Below are 14028 nucleotides of genomic sequence, written 5' to 3'. Positions count from 1 at the left end.
CATCATAAAAAAACAAAAACAAAAACAAAAACAATCAGTGCTGGTGGGGATGTGGGAAGAAACAAACTGTTATTCACTGCTGGTGGGAATGCTGTCTAGTCCAGCTGTTCTGGAAAACAACATGGAGATTCCTAAAAAAAAAAAAAAAAAAAAAAAGACCTGGAAATTGAGCTCCCATATGATCCAGAAATCCACTTCTAGGGATATACCCTAGGAACAGAAAAACACAATACAATAATGCCTTATTCACTCCTATGTTCATAGCAGTTCTATTTACAATAGCCAAAACCTGGAAACAATCCAGATGTCCAATAAAACATGAGTTGCCTAAGAAACTGTGGTATATCTACACAATGTAATATCATGTAGTTGTTAGAAAAAATGAAGTCACAAAATTTGCCTTTACATGGGTGGGTATGGAAACTATTATTCTGAGTGAAATAAGTAAGAGGAAGAGAGATAAACATAGAATAGTCTCTTTCATCTGTGAGATTTAAGAGAAATAAAAGACAGTATAGTAATAATACCCATAGACAACAGAGTTAGGGCCGGAAGGACTAGCCTATGATATGAAGCTTAATACAAAGAGTGTTAAGTTCAGTTAGAAAAATAACTACACTAACAATTACCATGACAATCATAGAGAGAGAAATACAATACCTGAAGACAGGCCGAGGATGTAAGTGGGGGGGGGGCACTGGTTCAGGAAAGTTGCACTGGTGAAGGGGGGTGTGCATTTTATGACTGAAACCCGATCATAAACATGTTTGTAACCATGGTTCTTAAATAAAGAAATTGTTCTTAAAGAAAAAGGAGTATTCTGTCCCATCGAAAATTAGATAAAAGGGAAAAATAGTACAGATCTCAAATATTTTATAGAACATGATTTTACTTATAATCTTAATTACTTTATATGCATGATCATAACTGTCATTAACTTCTATGCATTGCTACTTCCTCTAACTGCAAGGTTCTTACTCTAAATCTTTCACCTAATCTATTTTCTTAAAGCTAAAGTTGCCTTCAAAGCCTTCAAGTTTTTAAATGCAACTTCCCTGAAGTCTTAGAATTTCTCCAGCTGCATGTAAAAACCTTCCTTCCCTTATTTTCAGTCTGTAACAATTTTGCCCTATACAGACCATCAAGTTAAGGTGCTTATTGCACCTCCTAAAGGTAAAAGCACCTCCTAAAAGGAAAAGAATCTCATTTAAATGTTAGCCTTACTATGGCCCAGTGGAGTACATTATAATTCTGAGCTGCAAAGAATTTGTTAAATCGCTTTTGGAAATAAAAATATAAGTCATATTAACATCATTTCTCTCTTTTTCTCAGGCCCCTGTGTCCTCCTGATAGGTACATCTTAACTAGTCTCTCTTCCAATCCTGGAAACCTGGTTCTAGTATTTCTTTCTTCTGCTATAAACCTTTACAAAAGAAAATTGAACTCTTAAAAAAAAATCCCCCACTTCAGGGCCGGCAAGGTGGCTCTAGAAGTAAGGTGTCTGCCTTGCAAGCGATAGCCAAGGAAGGACAGTGTCCCATATGGTCCCCCCAAGCCAAGGTCAATTTCTGAGCGCTTAGCTAGGAGTAACCCTTGAGCATCAAATGGGTGTGGCCCGAAAAACCAAAAAAAAAAAAAAAAAGATCCCCCATTTCAATTGTAAAATGGAACTGAAATTGAGTATTCAAGGATCCTACAAAACTTCCAGTACCAATTCTACACCTTCTCATTTAATACTTGTTTCAATCCCAATCATTCTAGATTTATTTATGTTTAATAAGCAAGGTTTCAGTGTGGAGCTAGGCAGAAAGGAGGCACCTAGAAAATGTTTATCAATGGGATTAAAAACCTAGATCGTTTGTTACTTTAATAACTCTGGAAGCCAGAAATTCAAAATCAGCATCACTGAGCCAAAGGAGATATTTCTTCCTTATCTGGTTTCTTGTGGCAGCTGCATTCTTTGACTGGAGCCTGCATCACTCTCAGTAGACAACATTTAAATCTGTCTGCTCCATCTTCACATGGCCTTCATTCAGTGTATCTTAAATCACTGCCTGCTTCCTTATTTCAAAGATAAAGATTTGGCCAAAGATATAGATTGGGTCAGAGATAGTATAGCAGGGAACATTTTTGCATTGCACAGTCAACCTATGTGGTACCATTTCATTCCCTGGGACACCACATACGGTCCCCTTACTCTCTCCAAGAGGGATCCCTGAGCACAGAGCCAGGAGTAAGCTCTAAGGGCTCACTGTGCTTCCCCCAAAAAGTATATATGTAATAACTACATTTAGGCCTACTCTGTAAATCTGCATAATTCCACATTTTCCATTTTATATCTTTATTATATCAATGAGAGTCATATTTCATATAAAGTAACATTTATAAATTGCAGGAATTTTGACCAGATATATTGATGTGCATGGTGGGGCATAGGAGAGATGATCATTATTCAGTATTTTATCATATTTAAATTATATTTCAATAAACTATTTAAATTACAAATTTAAAAACTTGATGCAATAGTGGCAGGGCAGACTGAATTTACTAGAATGTAAATAGTATACTACACTGATAAATTAATTAGCAATAAGATTCATTGAGTTTAAAATGATTTAATTTTCAAGCAAACAGTTTGCGTAAGGAAACCTAAATGAAGTCTAAAATTGAGCTGTCTCAAAAAAAAGTGGCACAATATTTCCTCCAATTTGTCATCTACACTTACTTGTTTGCCTACCTAGATAACCATAGTGATTGCCTACCATAGCCCACATCCACATAAAAAGTATATTTGATACACAAAAATAGATATGGTATGGGCAGACCCCTGCTCTTCAAAATCAATGAAGCTACCCAGGAAAACCCTTTTCAAACTCAAGCTTTGAATAAAAAGCAGACTGCACAGTCAGAAAACAGAAGGAACTGAATGCTGCTAAGTCCCCAAATCTGCTTCTTTGCTTTTCCTACCTTTCAGGAACAAATGGAAGCCAAATGAGTCATTAACCATAAATAAACTGAGTAACTGTTCTTAAGCAAATGGGTAATTCTATCAAATTTAGTTGAAGTGGGCATTCTATGAGTTTTACGGTGCCTTAGAGGTCTCTGAGTACTGTAATATATCCCCTGTTAATTTAGTAGAATTGCCTCAGAAGGAGACTGTAGACAAGAAAATGTGACTTCTGGTTAGTCCCCAGGGGCTCCTTCTGTCTCGAGTGGCTTTTCTAGGATTGTTTAGGAGTTAATTTGTCTGTGCTCATACTTTCTGTCATGTTTGCACTCAGTGTTACAGAATATCAAATAATCAATGCTACTTAAATTTTAAAATAATATTCACAAGGTCACGACTTATTTGGTGAGTAAATAAACATTTTATTTTCCACTTATTTTCCACATTGTGCAAAATTCTCTGCAATCTGCTGTCAACTGGTTAATACAAAAATAAGTAATATAAAGCAATATGTTATAGCCCATGAAATAAAGATTATTAACTTAAAATATAATTATAAATAAAGGTTTAGGGCTGAAGGGAGAGAACAATGGATAAGACTTTACATTGATTCAATCTCCAGTATATCATATGGTTCCTTGAGCCCTGTCCAGAGTGACCACTCAGGATAGAGCCAGGAGTAACCCATGTATAGAGCGAGTTGTAGTGCAAAAAAGTAAAATAAATAAAGGCTAAATTTCACGGGGCAATAACTATCTATTAAGCACATACTACTGTACAAATAACATACTAAAACATTAGTTCATTAAGTCATGAGGCAATATTTAACTGGTGAAAGGATGAGAGAAAAAAAAGTAAGATTTGAGCCAAAATTATAAAATTGTGTTAATTATTAAAACCTGAAAAATTAAATATAGAAATTTAAAATAAATGTTAACTTAATAATAAACTACTTTATTTCTCTTATATTATTATTTGTTGTTTTGGAGCTGCACTTGGCAATGGTCACAGTTTATTCCTAGCTCTACTCTGAGGGAAGACTCCTAGAGGTGCTCAGGAAGGATCATGCTGGGGATTAAAGCCATGAAAATGAAGTAATATAATGTAACATGCCATTCCTTTAAATAAGAATTATTATTATATATTATTTAAAAATAACAGCTTGGGACTAGATGGATAGAACAATGTGTTACTGGCATTTGCTTTGCACAAGTTCAATTCCCAGCAATGCAAAGCAATTATCCTTTACTCAGGTCACCTTTATTTTATCTCTCAGGTCACTTTTATATTATCTTTAATATTTTTGTAAAAATTATTTAAAATGCTTAGAATCTGTGCAAAAACCAAGACCACTAATTACAGATTATTCACAACAACCATGATGGAACAGAACTTCTAGAACCAAAAAGAAAGACTCTATCCTAGACTACGTCCTACAACCTGTGAAAATACCGAGATCTCTAGCTACAGAGGCCTGATTTTATCATCCACAACTGAGCAGAACATTTCCTGGCACTATAAAAGGACCTTGGGTTTAATAATGAGTGTGTATGAAGCCTGTAGTTGTTCCCATGACAGTATGCTTCAAGGGCGAGAAACCTTGTATCTCTTAGGCCAAGGGAATTCCTTTATAATATCCCTAATACTTAATGTACCTATGCAAAAAGAAAGGGGGGGGGCAGAAAACCTTGCCACACCAGCCCTCCTTATTTTTTTCTTCTTAATCTTTTTTTCTTTCTTATGATTGTTGTTTTATTGTTGGTTTTTTGATGCTATTGTGCTTTTTTGTAGTTGCTTGTTTTTTTTACTTGTGTTATTTTAATTTTATTTTTCCTCTTCTTTAAATTGATGTTTCATAGCCTTTAGACAGATTCCTTCCAGCCTCTTTCTTTCTTTCTTTCTTTCTTTCTTTCTTTCTTTCTTTCTTTCTTTCTTTCTTTCTTTCTTTCTTTCTTTCTTTCTTTCTTTCTTTCTTTCTTTCTTTCTTTCTTTCTTTCTTCCTTCCTTCCTTCCTTCCTTCCTTCCTTCCTTCCTTCCTTCTTTCCTTCCTTCCTTCCTTCCTTCCTTCCTTCCTTCCTTCCTTCCTTCCTTCCTTCCTTCCTTCCTTCCTTCCTTCCTTCCTTCCTTCCTTCCTTCCTTCCTTCCTTCCTTCCTTTCTTTTTTTCTTTTTCCAACAGAACTACAGAACTTGAATCATCTTGTTCTGACTCATAAATTGGGGGGGGGGGGGGAAGGGATGGATGGTACCAGGGCCAAACACTCGTATGAACACAGAGTGAAAATAATAAATGAGCACGCTTAAACACCAAACCCAAAGTCAATGACAAATGAATTTATACTCAATCTACAACAAGCTATACAAAGAGGGGACCAGTTACACCAGCAGTCCAGGGGATAAAGGGGAGAGATATAAGATGTATTCTGGGAACAGGAGTGGAAGAAGGACGACACTGGTAGTGGGAATGGCCCTGATTCAATGTCACTATGTACTTTAAATATTATTGTGAAAGATTCGTGATTCACTTTGGTCACAATAAAAATAAAGAAAAATAAATTGTACTTTAGCAAAAAAAATTTAAAAGACTTAACTAATAAATGAAATACTTGCTTCAAATATATTTGAAGAATATATGCTAAACACATGGCAAATTTTTAGAGGATTCAGTGAAAATTAATGTTTCTTTTTTCTTTTGAAATAGTAATTACCATATTTTTGTGAATTTTGGGACACAACCTAGTGATGCTCATGGGTTACTCCTGACTATGCACTCAGAAATTGCTCCTGGCTTTTTTTTTATGGGACTCTGGGTGATCAAATCATGGTCCATCCTAGGTCAGCCATGTGCAAGGCAAACACTCTATGCTGCACCACTCTCCATCCCCAGTAATTACCTTTTTAATGAAAATACTCATTTTCCCTGAAATCCTAAAATCACTTTAAGATATTATTAGAAATGGTTAAAATATCTTTATATAAAATATATTTATAAAGAATTTATGGGGCCAGAGAGATTGCATGCAGGTAAGGCATTTGCCTTGCATGCAGAAGGATGGTGGTTCGAATCCTGGAATCCATATGGTCCCCCAAGCCTGCCAGGAGTGATTTCTGAGCAGAGAACCAGGAGCAACCCTTGAGCACTCCCGGGTATGACCCAAGCCCCCGCCCCCCCAAAAAAAGAATTTATATAAATATGGGCAACACCCAGTAAGCTCAGGGCTTACTCCTGGCCACAACTGGTAATACTTAATGCATATTCCTTAGTGCTTGAGATACCATATGCAGTGCCAGGGATTGATCCTGGGTTGCCCACTTGCAAAACAAATCCCTTACCCAATGTAGGCTCAAGTTTTCTTCTTATATTTTTAAAACTAAAGTAAACTATGTGTAAGGTCAATGAAATATTATGCAGCCATCAGGAGAGATGAAGTTATGACATTTTCCTATACATGGATGTACATGGAATCTACTATGCTGAGTTAAATAAGTCAGAGGGAGAAAGATAGATGCAGAATAGTCTCCCTCATCTATGGGTTTTAAGAAAAATAAAAGAAAATTTTACAATAATTCCCAGAGACAAAGGAGAGGGGGACTGGAAGGTTCAGCTCACAATATGAAGCTCACCAAAAAGAGTGATGAGTGCAGTTAGAGAAATAACTACATTTAGAACTATACTAACAATGTGAATGAATGAGGTAAATAGAAAGCCTGTCTCGAGTGCAGGGGAGGGTGGGGTGGGGAGGAAAGAGATTTGGGACATTGGTGATGGGAATGTTGCACTGGTGAAGGGGGGATGTTCTTTACATGACTGAAACTTCAACTACAATCGTATTTGTAATTAAGGTGTTTAAATAAAGATATTAATTTAAAAAAAGAATTATAAAAAACTATGTGTAAGGTACATTAAAAATTTATTGTTCATTGTATTAGGACATTTAATATGAAAATAGAGTTTATATAATTTATTAGTCTTTCTTGCTCATGTTAATAATTAATATAATTTTCACACTAGATAAAATCATTTGAAATATGAACTTGAGAAAGTTGATGAACATAGTGTGTAAGGTGATTCTAAAGGTAAAACAATCAAAAATGAAATAAAAATAAATACATCATCAAAGAGTTTTTCAAGGAATATACTGGGAAAAACTCACAAATAAATACATGTGGCCAGAAATTATTTATCAGAGCTAAATAAGAAACATAAAATTTATAGGAGAGACTTTTTAATGGGAGAAACCTAAACTATTTTTCTCTGGGTACCAACTGAATTGGACATTAAAAATAAAGAATAATCCTTTAATATGTGAAAACAGAGAACTTTTTACTGTATACTAGCTTAGTAGCCATGGAAACAAAGACACTACAAATACAAACCTAGATTCTTGTAAGGATTGGGGTATAGCTAGGGTACTAACTCCATTGTCTTATTAAGGAGAATTGGCAATTATATAGAAAACCAAATGCCATTTTAACTGTTTTGACTTGACTTTATAAATTTGTATTTCTTATCTCTGAGAGGGGATCTTGGAATCAAAGATAGAAAAGAGGTGTAGCCATAAATAAAAGAGAAAAATTCTCTTCTTCACAAAGTAAGCATTTTTGTGAAGGAAATAGACAAAAGTATGGAAATAAAAAGTGTACTTATATTATATATATGTATATATGTATGTATATATATATGTAAAATGAAGAGCATGTCCCACCAGGTAGCCATTGCTTCCCAGCGCTTCGAGGCCACAAAGTCCCTGGATGAGATACAGACCCCTGGGCAGCTGACTGACGCCAACAGCAGGCAGTAGCCCCCGGGCCCAGCATCCCATCACTTGCCCAATACCCACAGCCTGGGCTAGTTAGGCCCAGGCTTGTAACCCAAAATCAAATCCTGTTTTTGCCATATGTTCCTTCCTCTGGGGAGTGGGAGCAGAGCGGGAGCTGGAACTGACTGACTGGAGGTGCTTTATATATATATATATATATATATATATATATATATATATATATATATATATATATATCTGAAAGAAAAGAAAAGAAAAGATAAGGCCTCCCAATGCTTACCACAGGCTGTGTTCTTTACACTGACAGTACAGAAAGAGGAGGTACAGTAAATGCTCCCCATATACACCTCAAACTAGGCCCTTTGCCTGGTCTGTATTGTGAATGGGGGGGGACAAAAAGTGTACTGATATTTAATATTAGATTAAATATATAATCTATTAAGATATATCACTTTTCATTTTGAAACTTCAGTTGCTTTTAGTCAACTGTGACCTCAAGAAGATATGTATGAGAAGATATTCTGAGAGTGAGAAGGCATATCTACACTTTTATTATAGAATATAGTTATAACTATTTTGTTAATATATATTGTTCTCTTACTGTGCCTAATTTATAAATTAAACTCTATCACCGGTATGTATAAACAAAAAATTTCAAAGTGTATATAAAGCTAAGAGGAAACTACAATACAAGGGCATTTTAATATCGGATGTCAAGTGACCTGAAGGAATTGAGAAAAACATGAAGAACACTATGGGTATACAATTTTTCTCATGGTGGTTCTTGACAAGAATTCTGCATATTGTCAAGAAATAGGAAACTACTAAAGTTTCATGATCCAATTCATGTTTTAAAAGTATCTGAGGAGACAGACACTAATGGGCAGTGTAGAGAAAAGATGGTCCAGTCAGCCAAGAATCTAAGAATCATTTACCAAAGAAGATTCACATGATAACTGGGAAACTTGTTAGAAACATTTTAAAAATGGAATCTATAGATTTGCTAACAAATTGAAGATGGTTGTGAAGGAAACAAAAACAAAGATAGCACCATGTTTTTTAGCCTGAGAATTAAGTAAAAAGCATTGCCATCTACAGAGGAGCATGTGGAAAGAAAGATGGGAGAATCAAGATGCCTGGTCACTTTAGCAAGATAATAGATTAAGTAGGTCAGATATAAAATGCCAACAATCCACACACTTTCCCTTCAGATCTTATGAAGGCTGTGGTATAGGACAAACAGGGAAACATAAGGAATTGTAAAAGGAAAGAAGGGAAATGGGAGAGCTAACAAGACTTTGGAAGTCAAATAGAAGGCCAGGCAGGATAACAGGAATGAGGGGAGAAACACATGTAGGGACTTCAAGAAACCAGCAAAGACGTAGATATCTACTGAATGCTACTGATACAGAATTAACTAAAGGAAGAATTAGAATACAGAAACCACTATTAAAATGAAATAATATATTCATGGAATATATGAAGGAGATCCCAGTTCAGCATGTAATAACTGTTCGTGTTGAATCCACTTGAAATTTAGAAGCAATATTATTCTAAGATGCTCTGAGGTTTTTGCTTTACAACTAAGTCTTATTAAAACAACAATCAAAAAAAAAAAAGGCACTGGCTCCAAAGAGCGTAAATATTATGTTATAGACTACTCACAATGTGCCCCAGGAATGGAGCACATTAAATAGAGTGAAGAAAAGGAATCAGCTGCAGCCTTTAGAAAATTGTTGCTTTACCAGTTTTCTGCTCCCCGGTGCTATCTCAACACCCATTCTGTAATGACACAGTGTAGCGTGATGCATCAGTGGCTAATCCTGAGGATTGTCTATTTATTATCTCCCACATGAGGATATGCAGGATCAGAAATCTGATAGATTAATGAAAGACTGTTAATGCTAATTGCTGACATAATACTATTTAGAGCAGGAAGGCAATCGCTGAATTTATTTTAGAAGTTCTCTTAGTTTTTCACAGCACTGTACTAATCAGTTATGCTAATTCTAACAGTAAAAAGCTTACATAGCTTTGTTAGAGACCAATAAAGCTCCTCTTCATCTTTTTTTTTCCTGCCAGTTCTTTCTAAACACCATTCCTAAATGTAAATAATTTGTGTTAGGTTATTTATCTGCTATAACATTCACCCTCTCCAGATTCCAAGTATAACTTGGAATATGCTTACAATGTCCCATGTCCTGAATTTAGCCTGAGCATTAAACAAAAAGCATTGTTATATACTGAGGAGTATATGGAAAGAAAGATGGGAGAATCAAGATGCCTGGCCACTTTAGCAAGATAATAGATGAAGCAGGTCAGATCTGAAATGCCAACAATCCAATGCCAACAATGCCAACAAATGTGGTCCCTAGTAACAGTTCTGAGAGACTATTCATCACCTTAATTTAAAAAATTCCTCAGCAAGCTGAACAGATGCTCTGCTCATAGACAGAGCATCAGGTACCATAAGGCAACAGCATTTCTTGAAGATAATTTGTGGCAAGGAAGAACTATGTGTAGGTCACCAAGTTCTTCAGAGTATTGTATGATAGGGTTTGGGAGACACAGCTCAAGATATTGAAGCATTTGTCCTGCATATGTTAGTCCCAAAGTTTGAATCATGACACCATATGGTGCCGCCAACAGTGGGATTACTGCATGTGGAGCCCAACCTTGTTTCATATGATCTATTTTTAAAGGAGGTGATAGTGGTGATGGCTACACTTAGTGATATTAAGTCTAGCAGTGTAGGTCTGCCTAAAGTGCTAGTACCTAGTAATGTGGATTTGCCAAGCCCAGGAATATACTCTACACCTAAAACTTAGATGTTTTTAGATCTAAATAAGACATATTTATCATAGAATGTCATACCAATATATACCATTATACAGTGGTAAACTGCCATTTAACATTTGGGGGTTATACATTAGCACTGAAATTTCATTTGAGTAAATATGGTCAGTACAGAATATACTAACAATAAGCTATCATTAAGTCTGGAGGATATAATTAATAGCCCAAAGGATATTATGCAATATAAAATGGCCTAAGCACAAAAGATAAATAATGCAAAATATTCATATATATATGAATATATATAGTATATATATACCTAACATTAAAAGAAGCAAACTCATAGAAATAGGTATCAAAAAGTTCCAGGGTGAAGAAATAAGGAGAAATGAGTCAAAGGATATAAAATTTCAATCATGAATAATTATTGAAAATCCAATATACAATATAGGACAATTATTAACAAAAATGTTTTATATAATTGAAATGTGCTAAGAAATATTAAATAGTCTTACTTCTCCAAAATATTGTTTTTAAAAGAATATATGGTGATAACAATGTAACTATGTAATAATTTTACAGTGCAATTTATATCCAATATATAAGCATATGTATAATTTTAAATATATAAAGTTTCATTTTTATTGGTTGAATTTTGTTTGTTTAGGGGCCATACCCAGCAATGTTCAGGGGTTACTTTTGGCTCTGAACTCAGGAAACACTCCTGACGGTGCTAGGAGACCATATGGGATATCAGAGATGGAACTCAGGTGAGCCACATGCAAGACAAGAACCTTTCTGTAGTACTATCTCTCCAGCCCCAAGTATTTTTACATTATTGTTTTTGTTTGCTGGGAGTCACACTTGGAGGTGCCCAGGGGACCATATGGTATGTCAGTGATAGAACTCTGGTCCATTGCATGCAAGACAAGCTCCCTATTTACTTTATAAACTCCTCAAATTTTTATTTGTCAATTAGCTATCAATAAAGTTGAAAAATTTCATTAAGATCTAGTGTTATAGGTCCTCAACAATGTTATATGTAACATAAAAATAATCACAAGAAATATAACCCAGGCTAGAAAGAAGAGAGCATTAGGGAAGTTACCCATCTATTAGAAAAGAGTTCTTATATATCTATGCCATTAGCTAGCTCCCAAACTGAATTCCATAATTCTTAGGAACACTCCCAGTGATTCCCCTGGTAGACTATAAAATTAAAAAGTCAGCCCTGTGTTTGTAAACCTTCTATTTATTTTAAATACCAATGTATTATTACAACCTCTGAAGGAGATATATGCATTTTGTCATAGCTGTGTATAACTTCTGCAGAAAGCTTATTGTTCATTTAAAATGTAAGGCAAAAACAAAGAAGCACAGGCTTTGATAAGACCAAGTAATATTTTATCAGTGGGATTCAGTTTCAATTTAAAGCTAAAAGAACTCTTTGAATTTAAAGATATTGGGTGATTTGGTTAAAATTCCAGAGGATTGGATTCAAGATTACTTTTTAATCTCATGTCTCTAAAAGCTTCTTAATTAAAGACTTACATTTATTCTAGATGAAACAGGACATAGATGTACGGACAAGAAAAGCAAATCAGTACGAGAAGAAATCTATCCAAATGGTAGGCCCCAGGCTCCTGCATTTAATGTCATACTCAATTAAAGAGGAAAATCAGTTCCCACTATCACATGGTAATAAATTGAGCCCTAAATTATGGCCCTAAATACAAAACCACTGACACATATTAATACAGCATACTCCTGAAACAACCCTTCCTTTCCTAGACCTCCCAAAAACAAAACAAAACAAAACAAAAAATAAAACATTTACTTTATCTCAAAGAGAGAAAAACAAAGTATTAGTCTCTTAGAAAATCCACTTCATAGGTACTTTCTTGTATAAAATAGGGCTATTCCAACAACTCCTAGGTTAGGGTTAGGATTAGGGTTAGCGGTTAGGGTTAAGGTTAGGGCTCGGGCTTGGGTTAGGGTTAGGGTTAAGGTTCAAGACAGAAAACATGCTAACAAGAAGAAGCTTTAAAATCATGATTATCCCCCCCCCCTTAATTCCTTCACAAGTAATCCAAAAGTAATTTAGCTAATTTGGCTTATTAGGCCAAATTCTATGGTATTTTAAAAATAAGTATTTAAATCAGGGGCCGGAGAGATAGCATGGAGGTAAAGCATTTACCTTTCATGCAGAAAGTCATTGGTTCGAATCCTGGCGTCCCATATGGTCCCCCGTGCATGCCAGGAGCAATTTCTGAGCCCGGAGCCAGGAAAAACCCCTGAGCACTGCCGGGTGTGACCCAAAAACCACACACACAAAAAAAAGTATTGAAATCTGCTGTTTCTAACAGTCTTGGACTTCTTCAATGGTCTCCAACAGTCTCCAACCTTTCAAGCAATAGTCCTAATTCTCTGTTCCTCTTAGAAACTCAGTTTCTCAGAGAGGTTGTCTGTTGGGTTACTGATCCTACCCTAATCAATAATTGTATTCCACGCTAGGGTGTGACCTGGTGATAGTATATTAGATTATTCCTTACTTGGTATTCTGCTCTTACTCTAGGGTGGTACCTGATTCTTCTCAATAAAAGCAAGGGTCTGAGGAAGGCTCATTCTTCAGTCAATAAGTTAAAGCACTCCATCTTAGGAGCAGAAAGCTTTTGTGGTTTGAATTCCTTGCTTGAGCACTGAATTTCCTGAACCCATTCTGTACCTTCTGTATCTTTTCACTGTGTGAATTATTTTCTGCAGATCTCTACAACTAGAACTGTTCCCCCTGACCTAATCGGGCAGGGGAATGGGAATGGCCTTTCCTGTTTGGGAGCTCGGTGGGAATCAAACCTTTACCAATCTCCTAGAGAACCTGACACTTCAGTTGTCTATACAATCTTGCTATTCCTAAACACCGAGCTTATGAGAGCCTCTATCAACACACAAACTAAAGCTATCAATACACAAACTAAAAGTGCTTTCATCAAATTCCAGAGACTTCCGGGTCACTGCCTTTAAGGTCATTCTTAGGCTTAATCCTAAACTCTTGCCTTCATTACTCTAACCTGAATTGGAAACAGTTTTCTTTCCTTGGTTTTGATGATCCCCTAGATTTTCTCTTCAACACAAGAATTTAGTGTCAGAAGAATGTGCACCATGAGAGGTCATATCCCAGCATTTCTGGCTTCCTAAGATCTTCCACCTTCTTGGCTTCAGCACATGATCTCTTCTGAGCTCCTGGTTGAGCCTCTGCACTTTAAGTACTTAAGTACCTCAAATTCAAAGCATGACCACAGTCAGTTCTCTCCCAGACCTCCACCATAGATAACTAGCATCATACTCCACCCTTCATACTCTTTTTCTATCATCCACATTATCCAGTCTATCATTAATTTCTACTGATTTTAGTTCTCAACACCACCAAATCTCACTGTTATTAATCCTGAAGACTTCAACTCTCTGAAACAATTTATCACAATCCACCTTGTTCTCTCTCCATGCAC

General features: G+C 35.7%; 1 protein-coding gene and 1 non-coding gene across 2 annotated transcripts in view; one reads left to right on the top strand and one right to left on the bottom strand.

Moving 5' to 3' along the window:
• Window positions 1–14028, bottom strand: part of PTPRM (protein tyrosine phosphatase receptor type M) — an 829551-nt gene that overhangs the window by 731652 nt on the left and 83871 nt on the right. The window lies entirely within an intron of this gene.
• On the top strand, window positions 7990–8122 carry LOC126005120 (small nucleolar RNA SNORA51). The gene has a single exon (XR_007494296.1). It is a non-coding gene; the product is annotated as a small nucleolar RNA SNORA51 (small nucleolar RNA).

Source organism: Suncus etruscus, chromosome 3, assembly GCF_024139225.1.
Source record: "Suncus etruscus isolate mSunEtr1 chromosome 3, mSunEtr1.pri.cur, whole genome shotgun sequence".
In the NCBI taxonomy this organism is placed as follows: Eukaryota; Metazoa; Chordata; class Mammalia; order Eulipotyphla; family Soricidae; genus Suncus; species Suncus etruscus.
This window is presented reverse-complemented; position numbering and strand designations above follow the sequence as displayed.